Source organism: Dermacentor andersoni, chromosome 1, assembly GCF_023375885.2.
Source record: "Dermacentor andersoni chromosome 1, qqDerAnde1_hic_scaffold, whole genome shotgun sequence".
Lineage (NCBI taxonomy): Eukaryota > Metazoa > Arthropoda > Arachnida > Ixodida > Ixodidae > Dermacentor > Dermacentor andersoni.
The window spans coordinates 344,062,606-344,078,394 of record NC_092814.1 but is presented as its reverse complement, the minus strand read 5'-3'; the positions used below and the strand labels follow the sequence as shown (position 1 = coordinate 344,078,394).

The window sequence follows — 15,789 nt, the reverse complement described above, 5'->3', positions numbered from 1 at the left end:
ACTTTTGCTTGCTTTGCGATCACGAATACGCAGAAGAGGGAGCGAAATAGCCCTCTTCGTGCTCCGTTCCCGTGGTGTAGTAGTCATTCTACTTCCGGCCACCGAGCGTGACGGACGGCGAATCATGAGCTCCAGTGGAGCAGCGACAGCGGCCTTTGTTGGCCGCGGAAACAGATGGAACAGCGATGACGACGCAGGCTATCAGATTATTTTGCCTCCACTGCCCAAGGGGCGCGTCGTGCTAAACACCGTGTTTTTGCACGGCGACGTGCGAGCTAGACCCTACAAAGTAGAACATTTCCGGGACGCTCTTGGGCCAACAGGATTTCTGCAGGAAGTGCCTGCACTGGGGGCCTACCAGATTAACCACGTCTGGGCTGCGACCATGAACACCGCGGACGTCACGAAAAGGTTGCTGGAAGTCAAGGAGCTGGAAGGTAAAGGGGCGGCGCTGCATCGTGGTCGACCCTCAGGACCAGCAGGTGCGGCTGCGTCTTCATTGGTTAATACATGGTGTGGCCGATGAAGATGTAAGAAGGGCATTGGCGGCTTTCGGTAAAGCAGTACAAGTCACCCGAGAGCGATCGCGCGTTCAGGGTATCAACGACAAGGGGACGACTACCCGGTCCGTCTTGCTCAAGCTCAAGAGCGGCGTGAAGGTGGAAGATCTCCCGCACCAAATTAGGGTCGCCGGTGAGCTGGCCCTAGTCGTCGTTCCTGGCAGGCCAATGCAGTGCTTGCGCTGTCAAGGCACTGGTCATGTACGACGAGACTACAAGGTTCCCCGGTGCTCGCAATGCCGTCGGTTTGGACACGCCGAGGACCAGTGCGTACGTACATACGCCTCTATGACTGGGCCAGCCGAAGGCAACGACACAGCAAGGTTGGTAATGGATGCGGCCGAGGCCGAAGACGCGGCGAAAGGGGCAGGAGACCAGGCAACCCCATGTGCTGTAGGCGGTGTGCTTGCGCCTGATGCGGGCGCGGGGACACCACCGGACAGGGAAAACTCTACGGAAAGTGCGGCAAAAAAGCCAGCAGAAGAGACCAAGGAAGAAAGCAAGAGCAGCCTAACGGAAGCTAGCGAGCAAATGAAGACAGCTGAGGACCAGTCGGCGCAGAGCGACCCTATGAGCAGCAATGTCGGAGCCTCGGTCAAACGGCCTCTTGAGAAGGCTGCAGACAGCAGCGCAGGGAACCAAGGAAGTGGGGATTCGAAGACGCCAACGGGCAGGAGCAGCAGCTACAAGCCACGACCGAACACCGCTAACGCAGACAAGAAGTCCGAGAAGAAGCCGCCACCGCTCTCCAGTGGTACTGGTCCACCGGGCGGCTCCGGGGGCGTCTAGCTGTGTGTTAGGCGCTAAAGGTAAACACCATGCTCCGGGCCAAATCTTTTCACTAGACCTATAATCATGGCTCCCAACCCGTCGCTTAGATTGGCCACGCTAAACGTTCGAGGTCTGGCCGCTAAGCGAAAGCAGAGCCAAGTGTGTAGGCTGCTGGTGGACTATGACCTTGACGTGTTAGCCGTGCAAGAGACAAAAGTAGATGTTGATGAAGAGACCCGCAGCATGGTGCAGCGGTTTACGCCACGGTACTACGCGGTAGTGAGCCACGCCTTAGGGACGTCGGCGAGCAGCGTGCTATTTGTTTGAAAATTACCCGGTATAACGGTGCAATGTTTTTATTCATGTCGATCTGGTAGATTAGTTTTCTGTGATTTTGCTTTCCATGGAATTGAATGGCGGGTGGTATGTATTTATGCACCAAATTCGTTGGAGGAACGGGCTTTGTTTTTTTCCATGTTAAAAGAGTATATATCTTCTGAAAAGCAGATGGTGCTGTTAGGTGATTTTAATTGTGTTCTCAGTGCCTGAGATCGGTCTAATAGAGGATTAAGGAGCGATAAAGGTAGGGATGTCTTGAACGAGATAATTACTGAATGCGAATTAGCGGATGTGGCGGAATGTATGATAGGGACGCGAGATGTGCGGTTCACGCACTTTCAAGGAAACAGCCATGCGCGCTTAGATCGTATTTACTTGTCGCTTCAAGCAATACCAATGTGTAATAGTTACAGTGTATATCCTATTTCCTTCACTGATCATTGTCTGGTTAAATGTGACATAGGAAGGAAGAAAAAAGGCGGCAGCTTCTCTTGGGAGCTGTGGAAAATGAATTCAAACTTAACTACTGACGAAAGTTTCGGAGAATATTTATCGGACTGCACCAAAAAAATTCTAATGAGTGGCGAGGGTGAATTAAAAGATCGATGGGAAGAGTTTAAACAGTGCATTAAAATGAAAGCCATCGATCATTCCGTCGCAATAAAGCATTAAACAAAAAAGAAAGAGAAGGAACTGCGAATAATCTTTGGAAAAGCTGACAGAACTGGAGTGCCAAGAACCGGGAGCATACAAGAGCAACATACGGAATATTAAACAGAAACTTGAATGAACTGCATGATGAGGAACGCTATCGCGGAGCGATAGTTTGTGCTCGAGCCGAATCCTTTGCGACAGGGGAGGCGCCCACAATAAGGGCGCTCGGACTGGAAAAATCGCACGCTCGACGTAATCATATTGACGTGATCGAGGTGGGTGGTAACGAAGTTACAGATAATGATAGTATCGCACGTGCGTTTTTTGAACACTACGAAAATCTGTTCGCATTTAGGCAGGTGGACCTAGAACGGTTTAAGACGAACCTTGAAAAGAATGCCTCAACTGACTGAAGAAAGAAAAGTTGCATTAGAAACGCCGATAACTGTTTTTGAAGTGGAACGCGCAATTGACAGTTTGAATCCTGGCAAGTCACCGGGCCCTGATGGGCTTTGCGCTCTGTGGTACAAGCGGTTTAAAAAGGAATTGTCAGCAGTACTTGTAGCAATTTTTAACGAAGCGTACGATGGTAAGGCGTTACCGCCATCTTTCTGTCAATCACACACGGTGTTGATTCCGAAGGCAGAGGACGTAGATAAGTTGAAAAGTGTAACATCATACAGACTAATAGCACTCACAAATGCAGACGATAAGATACTAATGAAAGTCTTAGCAGCTAGACTTCAGTCGGTTGTTAAAGACACAGTCGGCCGACACCAAACGTGTGGAATTAAGGGTCGCACTATAGCGACGAATTTTCACAAGATGCGCTCAGTTGAATGTTGTGAGTCCCTTGAAGCGTGTGTGGCCATACTTCTGTTGGATCTGGAGAAGGCATTTGATTGCGTAGCGCATGCTATTTTGTTTGCAATGTTGGAACACATTAATGTCGGATCCATCATCACGGATGGTGTAGCTCTGGCGTATCGGAACTGCTCTACCAGACTAATTATTAACAAAGAATTGGGGGCTCCCATTAAAGTGCAGCGTTCCGTGCGTCAAGGCTGTCCCATCAGTCCACTTTTGTTTTGTATATATATTGAAACCTTATGTTTGTGAATAATTGAAAATAATTCTATCCGTGGTTTTCGTTTACAATCTTCAGAGGTAAAACTGCTCGCATATGCCGATGATGTGGCGGTATATTGTATTGACTACGAAGGCATTGAAGAAACCATTCGAATTGTTAGATTTTTCAGCGACGTTACAGGAAGCCGAGTAAACTGGGGAAAGTGTCTGGGGTTTTGGCACGGCGTGTGGCCGTTCACCCCGCGCATTTTTGCCAATGTTGTATGGCAGAAAACGCCTGTGAAGTACCTTGGTGTGCCACTTGAGTACTACAAAAATGACTACTGGCAGCAACAAGCAGAACTCTTACGCGAAAAGGCGAATGCTTGGAGGGCGAATTATCTCTCCATGTTTGCGAGGGCAACCGTGTGTAACATGTTTTTTGTGGCTAAACTATGGTATGTGATACAAGTGATGCACGGTTCTAGGGTAAATGTGCAGAAACTTCGTAGGGTTCTTGCGACCTTTGTGTGGGGATCGACGTGGGAAAGGTGCAGTTGCACAAATTTGTTCAGGAGTGTAAAATGTTGGGGACTTGGACTGGCAAACCTTTTTCTCAACCAATTAGTTAATAGATTTTTCTTTTTTCGCAAACCGTGTGCCAGGATAGATTATGGCGACTGCTACCTGAATGTTATTAGCACGCAAGTCCTGACGGGGACGGTACAAGGTTATTTTCGGGAAGTAGTAGCGAGTGTTCGATTTTTGAGTGTGCGTTTTTCTAATGATTATTTATATTCTGTTAAAATAGGAAACTGTATAAAGACTTATGTGATATATTGTTGCCAATCCCGTTGTACAGGGTGATATACAGTGCAGGCCTGGGTCAGAACGTACTCAAACGGGTTAAAAGAATGCAAGTAGCACCAAGTGCAAAAACTTTCTTTTTCAAACTCCATACCGGAACTCTCCCTGTAAGAACCTTCTTAGAGGAGCGTGGGTTTTATATGCCATGGGGGTCTCACTGCATTATTTGCAAAAAGCCGGAAACGATCGACCACGTTTTCCTTCATTGTTGGGAAGCGGTGTTCTTCTGGGATGTGTTGCAGAGAACAATCAAAAAAGAATTCCCACTAGACACGCATGGAATTAGGTACCTAGCGATAGACAACGAAGAAGGAGTACCTTTCGATCTAATCATGCTGACAGGCCTGCACAGTATATGGCGCTCAAGAATGGCTGGCTTCTACTGTGAACCGTATGCAAGACCAGCAAGGCTGTAATTTCGAGAGAGCATTGCTCGGTTAGTAGAAGTGGAAAAAACAAAAGAATGTCTTTCTCCCTGGGTAGCCAGGGTAGAACCCTTAGTCACACTAAGGGAATTTTAAGTGGCAACTTCAGTCAGAACACGACTGATGGCTTTTCGCTCAATGTGTTGACAAATTGTATTGTAACCCCGTCTTGACCTTTCATGTGTTGTAAGTGTATTGTTGTTGCAAAACCCGTAATAGAGAAAAAAAAAGTTCCCAAGGTGTAGTGGTTATCACGTGCGCTTCACACGCACAAGGCCCCCGGTTCGATCTCGGGCGGGAACAGTGCGTTACACTTTTGTTTTCTTTGCGATCGCGAATACGCAGAAGAAAAGAGGGAGAGAAATATACGTCTTCGTGCTCCGTTCCCGTGGTGTAGGGAGCGGCGTTGGCGTACCAGAACTGCACAACGCGCCTAATTGTGAATAAATCATTGGGGGCCCCCATTAACGTCATGCTTTCTGTGCGTCTGGGCCGCCCCCTCATTCCTCTTTTGTTTGGAATTTGCACAGAAACTATGTGTCTGGCCATAATTGAAAATGATCAAATACGCGGTTATAGCTTGGCAGACACAGAAGTCAAGCTCTTGGCATATGCAGGTGACATCGCAGTGCGTTGCACAAGCAAAGAAAGTGTAACGGAAACGATAAGCGCAGTGAAAATTTTTTGTGGTGTGACGGGCAGTAGAGTGAACTTGGGGAAGTCCCTCGGTTTGTGGCACGGAAAGTGGCCTTCGGCCCCGGACAATTTTGCAAATGTGAACTGGTTGAAAACCCCGATCAAGTATCTAGGTGTTACCATGGACAGTTACAAAAACAACGACGAATGCTGGATGAACCAAGCTAAAGAAACTAGAGAAAAAGCAGAAAGGTGGAAAGGCATCAACCTGGCCATTTTCGCAGACAACTGTGTGTAACATGTTTTTTTATTACGAAGTTGTGGTATGTCATGCAGACGTTGTACTGTTCAAGGGTAAACGTGCAAAAGCTGCACAGGGTGTTTGCTGTCTTCATCTGGGGCTCTACCTGGAAAAGGTGTAGCCGAACAAATCTGTTCAGGCACGTCAAGGAAGGGGGGCTGGGCTTGGCGCATCTTTTTGTGCGACAGCTTGTCAACCGCTTTTTGTTTTTTCGCGATGTGCGCGATCCTTTTTTGCGCACCGTATGTCAGCTCGGGTTGAGCGACGCATTGCCTGCATATGTTGTTAGTACGGCAAGCACGACCGGAACACTTCGTGGTTATTCATTATACTTCCGGCCACCGAGCGTGACGGACGGCGAATCATGAGCTCCAGCGGAGCGGCGATTGCGGCTTTCGGCGGCCGCGGAAACAGGCCTGAAGTTCAAGATAGCGAGTATCAGATTATTTTGCCAACTCTGCCCATCGGACGTGTTGTTTCGAACACGGTTTTTTTTGCACGGAGACCCACGAGTGCGACCACGAGTCGAAGATTTCCGAGACGCGCTGACCAAGACCGGTACGCTCCCTGACGTGGTGGCGTTGGGGGCGTACCAAATCAACCACGTCTGGACGGTGACTAGGCAGCGCGGAAGCAACGAAGCGGCTTCTCGCCTTCAAGGAGCTGAACGTCAAGGGGCGCCGGTGCCTTGTCCTGGACCTAGAGGACCAACAGGTGAAGCTTCGACTCCACTGTATGCTTCATGGCGTGGCCGACGACGACATTCGGACGGTGCTTGCGGCGTTTGGGAAGGTCACTGAAGTGACCCGTGAGCGCTGGCGTGTTGAAGGCGTCCACGAAAAGGGTTCAACCACGAGAACCGTGCTCCTAAAGATGAAGCCTCGTATGAAGATCGAGGACCTGCCGCATCAGATAAGAGTTGCAGGAGAGCTGGCCCTCGTTGTCGTGCCTGGACGGCCGATGCAGTGATTACGCTGCCGCGGCACGGGCCACGTACGCCTAGAACGCAAGATACCAAGGTGTTCGAAATGTAGACGTTTCGGCCACAGTGAGGAGGAGTGCGTACGAACATACGCAGTGGCTACAGGAAGTGCGTCGGCGGTAGATTCGGCGGACCACATCATGGACGTTGACGAAGCAGAAGCAGCTGCAAAAGGAGCCGGGGAATGCGAGAAGCCTGCAGCGACTGCAAAGTCTTCGGTGACTGAAGGAGAAGGAAAATAAACGATTACCAAAGAAAGCAAAGAAACGGCAACGATACGCTGCGAAGGAAAAGAATACGGGAGGGCGACCGGTGCAGAGGGAGCACCAGAGCCGGACGTATCTGAACCAGGGAACAGCCGGGAGCCCTTCGACAAGAGCGGCGGCCGAGCATTGAGTGTCACCGGCACAGCGAACCGCACCCACACCGAACGCGGCAACAAAAAGGACCAGGCTGCGGCCGCTAGCAGCGAGGAGCCACCGACGAAAACGACACAAGGGAGACGACCACTCTTCAAAACAAAGCCAAATGTAAGGTCGGAAACGAGAGTCGCTGAAAAGCACGCCTTGCAGCTAGGCCCATTTGGCCAAACAGGTGACCCTGGCCCCAACAAAAGCGTCTAGCGACGTGCTGGACGCGAAAGGTAAGCACCATGCTCTCGGCCTCTTTTATAACACCGCAGCAAAATGGCTTCTGTACTCACGCTTAAAGTTGCCAGTCTAAATGTGAGAGGCTTAACCACAAAGAAAAAGCAGAGTCATGTGATGCGCCTTCTAACTGACCAAGATATCGATATGCTTGGTCTACAAGAAACAAAGGTGGAAGGGGAAGAAGAGACTGAGAGCATGGTGCAGCGTTTCACGTCTAGGTTCTACGCCGTTGTCTGTCACGCAATTGGTACTTCTGCCGGGTGTGTCATGGTTGTCAAAAAGCTGCCTGGTCTAGTTATCCAGTCGCATGTTTCACTTCCTTCAGGACGAGGAGTTGTCTGTGATTTCGTTTTTTGTGCTACTGAATGGCGCGCTGTCTGTATATATGCACCCACCGAAGTTCACGAGAGGACTGTCTTTTTTTAATTTATTAAGCAACACCTGAACATGCAAAGGCAGCTCATTCTGTTGGGCGACTTCAATTGTGTTCTGAGGGCCGATGACAAAACTAGTGCGCGTACTTTCAGGGATAGTATTACTGCCGTTCTTATTCGTTTAATTGATGAATTTGCTTTGATGACGTGGGAGAATTCCTGGTGAGCAGGTGTCCCGTTAAGTACACTCATTTGCAAGGTACCAGCCACGCCCGACTCGACAGGATTTACTTGTCTGCATGTTTGGTCCCAAAGTGTCATGGCTATGACGTAGTGCCCGCGCCCTTCTCGGATCACTGCATGGTTTAAGGTTTCATTGGTGCAAAAAAGCGAAGCAGGCCTTTTCAGTGGGATCTTTGGAAGTTAAACAAACTGCTCAATTATCACGAATTTGCGAAGGGAGCGGAGGAAGAAATTAGTAAAGTCACTGGAGGGGGAATACATGAATAGGGCCAGGAATGGGAACTGTGCAACCAGCAGATCAAAATAAAAGGAACTGAAAGGGCGAGCTGCATACGGTACCAAGAAAAACTAAATGAAACGCAGTTAGTCTAGAAAAATTATTAGCTCTGGAGTGCCAGGCACTGGGATTATACATGGACGACGTTAGGAAAATAAAACAAAAACTAGAAATTAATGATGAAGAACGCTATCGTGGAGCACTTGTACGCGCGAGAGCTGAACATCTAGCCGTGGCGGAGACGCCCACAAAACGGGCGCTAGGAATGGAAAAAACGCACGCAAGAAGGAACCATGTCACTGAAATACAATGGGCGGGTCGCAGCGCAACAGATAATAGAGAAATCGGGCAAACTTTCTTTGAGTATTACCAGGCATTCGATTTGCGTTTTGTATAGCTGGACCGGCTTAAAGAATCGTATCTGCGGGCGATGCCTCGACTAGACGAGCAACGAAAAGCAACACTGGAAAGAGCCATTAGCGAGTAAGAAGTAGAGCGTGCAATCGATAATTTAAACCCTGGTATATCGCCTGGGCCTGATGGCTTGACTTCAGCGTTGTACAAGACTTTCAAGCAACAACTAGCTCCATTGCTGACTGCGGTATTCAATGAGGCATATGAAATAAATGTTTTACCTGTGTCGTTTGGAACGTCACATACTGTACTTATTCCGAAAGCCGACAAAGCAGATAAACTTAAGCAGGTATCGTCATACAGACCTATCGCTCTGACAAACGTAGACTACAAAATCTACATGAAGGGTCTTGCCAGCAGATTACAGAGTGTTATAGGCGAAATAGTTGGCCCTCATCGAACGTGTGGGATCAAAGGCCGTTCCATCGTTTACAACATTCACAAGGTGAGGTGTGTACTTGAATGCTGTGACGCCACATATGCACGTGTCGCACTACTACAATTAGATTTGGAAAAGGCCTTTGATTGTGTGCCACGTTGTATTTTGTTTTGCATCCTGGACTACATCAATATAGGTTCGGTCATCCGGGAGGGAGTGAGCTTGGCGTATCGTAACTGCACTACGAGGCTACTTGTTAATAAGTTTCTGGGGGCCCCCATAAACGTACGACGTTCGGCGCGCCAAGGTTGCCTCCTCAGCCCTCTGTTGTTTGATATATATATTGAAGCACTGTGTCTGAACATAATACAAAACGATGAAATTCATGGATTTAGACTACAAGCAACCGCAGTGAATTTGCTTGCGTATGCAGACGATGTTGCAGTTCTTTGCAGGGACAAGGAAAGTGTTAGTAAAGCAGTTGAAAGAGTGCAGTGCTTCAGTGAGGTAACCGGAAGTCGGGTGGATTGGGATAAGTGCCTGGGATTTTGGCACAGAGGATGGCCTTCAACCCCAGACACTTTTGCCAACGTGGCTTGGGTAACAACGCCTCCGAAGTACTTGGGGGTGCCGCTGCAGTTTTATAGAGACACTGATCCGTACTGGCGAGCGCAGCTGCAAGAGAGCCGAGAAAAAGCGGACAGGTGGACAAGCGCTCATCTATCTGTCTTCGCAAGAGCTACAGTGTTCAACCTTTTTTTTATTAGTAAGTTGTGGTATGCAGTGCAAGTGCTACATTGTTCCCTAGTAAACGTGCAGAAGCTGCACCATGTATTTGCTGTCTTTGTTTGGGCGTCCACATGGGAGAGGTGCAGCCGCACGAACTTGTTTCGGCAGGTGAAGGCCGGTGGTGTAGGACTGGGACTTTTGTTTGTGCGACAGATTGTAAACAGGTTTTTATTTTTCCGTGATGTTAGAGACCCTTTCCTGCGCACCGTGTGTCAACAAAGACTTGGGGAAGTGTTGCCTGAGTATGTTGTTACAACGCAATGTATTTCAATAAGTGTTTGTGGTCTCTTTAGAGAAATTGTTCAAAGTGTCAAATTTCTAAGCGTACGTTTTTCGATGCAGTATTTGAGTAGCGTTAAAGGAAAACGTTGTACAGGGATATTTGTGACGCGCTGTTTCCAGTGCGCTTGTACAGCACCATACACTCTGGAGGCCCAGGTGGCAATCTTTTAAAAAGAGTTAAAAAAATGCACGTGTCGCCGGGAGCCAAATCTTTCTTTTTCAAGTTACACACTGGAACTTTAACTGTTAAGTCATTTCTAGAGCAAAGGGGTTTATTTCTACCATGGGGTTCGCACTGCCTTATATGCAAGCAGCTTGAGACAATAGACCACGTTTTTCTTCATTGCTGGCAAGGGGTATTTTTCTGGGACGTGTTCCAAAGAACCATTAGAAAAGAATTACGGCTAGGCTCTCACGGGATCAGGTACCTGCCAACCGATAATCAGGATAGCGTCCCTTTTGACCAGATTATGCTGATGGGCCTTCACAGTATATGGCGCTCCCGAATGGCTGGGCAATTTTGTGATTCGGACGCGCGACCAACTCGCATGTATTTTCGCGAGGGCGTACACAGATTCTTGGAGACTTTGAAAGCGCAAACAGATGTTACTGAGTGGGAGTCAATGCTGGAGCCTTTGGTAGAGCTCCGGGAATTTTAAAGATGGCAACGCCAGGCCTCAGTGGCAGTTAGGCCACTTGTGCCTTCTGGCGCACTATATATTTTGTGTACTCTTGTCGTATACTGTGTCGAAGACCGGCAATTAAAAAAAACACTTCGTGGTTATTTTAAGGGGGTGGTCGACAGTGTGAGTTTTCTTTCAGTTCGTTTTTCAAACGATTATCTGTGTCACGGGAAAAGGAAAACAGTGTATAAAGATGTGTGCGAAATTGTGTTCCCAGTGCCGTTATACAGAGCCATATACAGTGGAGGGCCCGGACAGGACGTCCTTAAACGAATGAAACGTATGCAGCTGCCACCAGGTGTAAAAACGTTCTTCTTTAAGCTCCACATGGGAACGCTCTCTGTGAAAACATTTGTGGAAGAAGGAGGCTGCCTTGTGCCGTGGGGATCACACTGCTTGATCTGCAAGAAGCCGGAGAACATAGACATTGTTTTCTTGCATTGCTTGGCGGCGGTTTTCTTTTGGGACGTGTTAAAGCGAACGATGAAGGAGTTACCGGTAGACCCCCAGGGGATCAGGTATCTGCCAATTAAAGATGAAGACGGAGTGCCGTATGATATTATTATGTTGAATGCTCTCCACTGCATATGGCGGGCTCGCATGGCCGGGTGCCACTGTGCCGCCGACGCTCGGCCAGCGCGTATATATTTCAGAGAGTGTGTGTCCCTATTTGTTGAACTGCAGAAAATGCAAGAGTGTGTATCGGATTGGCTGTCGAGGCTCGAACCTCTGACAATCATGAAGGAATTTTAATTTGACAACGTCAGTCCTATGCGAATGGACGGCTTTGTTGCGCTTTTTTTTTTTCCTTGCCTTCTTTTTCCCTTTGCCAGAGGCTTGCATTTGTGTCATGAATGTGAAATTGATTTGTGCGGTTATTTTAAAAACCGGTAATAAATAAAAAAAAACGTTGCCTTGATGTAGTGGTTATCACGTGCGTTTCACACGCGCAAGGCCCCCGGTACGATCCCGGGCGAGAACAGTGCATTACACTTTCGTTTTCTTTGCGATCGCGAATACGCAGAAGAAAAGAGGGAGAGAAATAGCCGTCACCGGGCTCCGTTCCCGTGGTGTAGTGGTTATCACGTGCGCTTCAAAACGCGCAAGGCACCCGGTTCGATCCCGGGCGGGAACAGTGTACTACACTTTTGTTTGCGATCGCGAATACGCAGAAGAAAAGAGGGAGAAAAATAGCCGTCACCGTGCTCCGTTCCCGTGGTGTAGTGGTTACCATGTGCGCGTCACACGGGGATTCCACTTCCGGCCACCAAGCGTGACGGACGTGTATATCATGGGCTCCGTAGAAGCGGCTTCAGGGCCCAGACGGGCCACGGTAACAGGATTTCTGCCTCGGACAACGAGTACCAGGTTGTTTTGCCTAGTCTACCGACAGGGCGTTTTGTTTTGAATACGGTTTTCCTACATTGTGATATCAGGGCCCGCCCATACCGGGTGGAAGATTTTCGCGACGCGCTCGCTCAGTTATCGCTCCTGCCGGAAGTGGCTGCTCTCGGGGCCTACCATACGAGCCATCTGTGGGCCGTGACCTTCAAGGACAGCGATGCGGTGAAAAAGATCGTCAGCGTTGGAGAGCTGCAGGTCAAAAAGGGCCGGTGTCTCGTCATTGACCCCGCCAGCCAGGACGTACGCCTGAAAGTGCATTGGCTGCTGCCTAGCGTTCCTGACGAGAACGTATGCCTTGCCTTCGCGCCGTTTAGAAAGGTCAAGGACACCGTCCGCGAGCGCTGGCGTTAACCCTGGCGTTGAACCCTGGCGTTAAGCTCGACGACCTTCCGCATCAGCTGAGCGTCGCCGGGGAACTGGCTCTCGTGGTTGTGCCGGGCAGGGCTCCTCTCTGCCTACGCTGCCGCGGCACGGGCCACATTCGTCGCGAGTGCCGTATTCCACGGTGTGGTGCCTGCCGACGCTTCGGTCATGATGACAGTCAGTGCGAGCGCACGTACGCTAGCGTGACCGGACCCGTTGGCAACGAGGAAAACTCTGCCCTACTCATGGACGAGGCGGACATGGAAGGCACGTCGTCCGCGGTGGGTGAAGCAGCTGACGTCGTGGCAAAGTCGGTGGTACCGCTTGAACAGGAGGAGAAACAAGTCGCTCAAGCTGTAGCCACAGGACACTAACAAGCGACTGCAGAGGGCATTGCGGCCATGCCGAATGCTGTAGAGAAAACTCCACCTGAGACGGAGGGGACCTCCTGCCTCGTTGAACCTGAAGGCATGGACACCCTTACCGGCCCAACTAGCCAACAGACGGGGAAACGGCCCCAGAACCAGACCGTTAGCTGGACGGCAAAACAGGACGGCAGTGGCGGAGACGAGCCACCGCCCAAAGCGTCAGGTCTAAGAAAGTCAACCTTGAAGCCGCGGCCGAACATTACGGTCGATACACGGCAGGCGGGTAAACTGCCTCCGTAATTCCGTGCTGTCTAGCTCGAGTGGGGTTGGGGGGTTGGTGAGTGCAATGGCCGTCATCCTGAGCACTAGTTTTTTAGAACCTTGCCAGGAAGGGGGGCCCAAGTTGCACTTGAGTGCCCTTTCCGGAAGGTCGAACTGCGTCTCCTTTAAAGGCATTCCACGTGGTTATCGGCGCACCTTTATGAGCGCTCATACTTGTGTAACTATGATGGGCACCATTCTACCGTGTAGCCATGGCGGTTAATGTCGAAGGAACGTTACGTGTAGCTACGTTAAATGTACGAGGGCTCAGTGCAAGAAGACGGCAATGTCAGCTAAGTCGTCTCCTCTTGGATAATGACTTACGTATAGTAGGAATCCAAGAAACGAAAATTGAGAGCCACGAGCTAACCGACATAATGGTGTCCAATTTTAGAGCTCACTTTGACGTGTGCGTTTGTCACGCGGTTGGTGGATCAGGCGGCTGCGCTATATTCCTAAGAAATAATTTTGGCATTTGTGTGCAGTCAATGTTTTCGTGTGAAACTGGGCGCCTCTTAGTGGTTAATTTTTATTTTGGGGATGTGGATTACCGTGCTATTTGTATCTATGCGCCGAATATTAAAACGGACCGTCGATCTTTCTTTGAGCGTCTTGAAGTGTACGTAAACTGTTCCAAGGTCGTAATACTGCTGGGTGATTTTAACTGTGTTTGCTATGCTGAAGACCGAGCAAAATGTTCACGCGTTCGTGATAAGAGTGCCGAATTTCTAAATGCAGTGGTGCATGATTATGACCTGGAAGATGTGGCTACTGTTTTTGCCAGCGGTACTCGCCCTCGATTTACCCACTTCCAGCGTGATAGCCACGCTCGATTAGATAGATTATACGTGTCAGCCGAACTAGTGCCCTTATGTTGTGAATATGATGTGCAAGCTGTAGCATACAGTGATCACTGCTTGGTAACTGCCACGTTCGGGAAAGGACAGAGCAAATAGCCCTTTAACTGGGATCTCTGGAAAATGAATGCGCAGTTGTTGAATGACGATCCTTTTGTCGATGCTGTAGCGAAGGAACTAGGAAACCTGACTTCAGCCAAGCCATTAAGCTTTGCCATTCAATGGGAAGCATTTAAACAGAAAGTAAAAACAATGGCAATTGAAAGAAGCAGTGTCATTCGACACAACCTGAAACAAGGAGAAACAAAGCTGCGCCAGCAACTGCAATTTTTTATTAGCATGGAAAGGGTGTCGAGCCTGGTATGTATGTTAACGAATTAGAGGAAGTGAGAACTGAACTGGAAAGGATGGATACCGAGAAATACAAAGCAGCGCTAGTGAGATCAAGATTGGAGAAGTTGTGGGCGGGAGAAACTCCAACGAAACGAGCTTTATCAGACGAGATAAAGTACGCTTGTCGGAAAGAAATCCGGAAACTAGCTAAAGTCCATCATATTACATCCGACAAAAATGACATCAAGCAGGGGATCGCCGTTCACTTTAAAGCAATTTTAGCTTATCCGCGGAATGCTAAATGTAGCTACCAGAATGAATTTCTCTCACTGATGCCAAAGCTCGATGAAGAAGTCAGGACACAGCTGGAACTGGCAATTAGCCTGAGTGAGATAGAGTGCGCAATAGACGAGTTATCCATCGGTAAAGCACCTGGGCCAGATGGCTCGGGGGCCACTTTCTCTAAAACCTTCTAGGCTGCAGTGCTTCGTGTTCTTCACGAAGTTATCAGCGAAGCGTATGAGCGTAGGTTGTCATTCACAACCTCGTATACCGTGGTAATTCCGAAGAGTGGTGATGAGAAAAGCTTTTGTTGCCAGGGTCACATCGCCCGATAACTCTAGCCAATGTCGACTATAAAATATTCACGAAAGCTTTGACCAAACGACTGCAAAGTGTAATTAAAACATTGGTACGGCCGCACCATACTTGTGGCATTAAAGGCCGCTGCATCACAACAAATGTACACACGGCTCGAAGTGTGCTTGAGTGCTGCGATGCGATTGGCGATCACGTCGCGGTGATGCAGATAGATTTGGTAAAGGCCTTCGACCTCGTCTCGCACAAGGCTTTGTTCTGCATGCTTGAACATGCCAACGTTGGCAAAGTCATAACGGAAGGCGTCATGATGGGGTACAGAGAATGCTTAACGCGCATCATTGGGGAGCTCACCGATAGATTTCCCGTGCTATCGTCGGTGCGGCAAGGGTGCCCGCTGTCGCCCCTTCTATTTGCTGCTTATCTCGAACCACTCTGTTTGGCGATCAGAAATAACGAGCGCATAGCAGGCTATCGGCTGCAGGCAGCACACGTTAAAATTTTGGCATATGCCGACGATATCGCGATTTTCCACACAACCAAAGCGAGCATTAAGGAGGCAACGACTGTCGTTGAAAAGTTTTGTGATTCAACTGCATCCCAGATAAACTGGGATAAGAGTTACGGCTTCTGGCATGGTAGTTGGAAAGACACGCCGGAGACCTTTTATGAACTGAAGTGGTCGACGTTACCAAGGCAATACTTGGGTGTGCCTCTCGGAAATTACCGTGAGCCTGAATCGTACTGGCTCGATCAAGTGTCGAAAGCAAAGGAAAAGGCTGACGGGTGGCGAGGAAAACAATTGTCAATGTTTTCTAGAGCCACTGTTTGCTATCTTTCTTTAGTTTCTAA

At 49.1% G+C, this 15,789-nt stretch overlaps 1 non-coding gene across 1 annotated transcript; it reads left to right on the top strand.

The window, feature by feature from the left end:
* The first annotated feature begins 11,755 nt into the window (after positions 1 to 11,755).
* On the top strand, positions 11,756 to 11,829 carry TRNAL-CAA (transfer RNA leucine (anticodon CAA)). Its single transcript has one exon. It is a non-coding gene; the product is annotated as a tRNA-Leu (tRNA).
* Positions 11,830 to 15,789: the final 3,960 nt, after the last annotated feature.